This window comes from Cervus elaphus, chromosome 21, assembly GCF_910594005.1.
Source record: "Cervus elaphus chromosome 21, mCerEla1.1, whole genome shotgun sequence".
NCBI classification, from domain to species: Eukaryota; Metazoa; Chordata; class Mammalia; order Artiodactyla; family Cervidae; genus Cervus; species Cervus elaphus.
In genome coordinates this window covers 34279644-34279998 of record NC_057835.1, presented here as the reverse complement: position 1 = coordinate 34279998, position 355 = coordinate 34279644, and positions in this window count along the sequence as shown.

The window sequence follows — 355 nt, the reverse complement described above, 5'->3', positions numbered from 1 at the left end:
TCCCTCCGCCTAAGGGGGAAGTGAGCTTGGTCGCACCGCAGGGCATCCTAGGAAATGTGGTCTCTCATACTCATTTTGCTTGAGCCTTAGGATGGGGACGACGACAAAAGAGATTGAGCTAGAACTACAACTCCCGGAAGGCAACGTGAGTGAGTCTCTTCCTGTCTGCCCCCATGCCTATCGCTTTCCTCTTCCTCCTCTCTGAGGGCACCGAACCGCTTTGCCTCACGGTACTTGTAGTTCTTTGTAGACCCAAGCTCCTAGTATTTGATGGCGAGGAGAGAGGCTGAAAGACTCTAATTCCCAGAGGGCAGAGCGAAAGCTGCGCCTGCGCAGTCTCAGGGAGGGCGTGTAT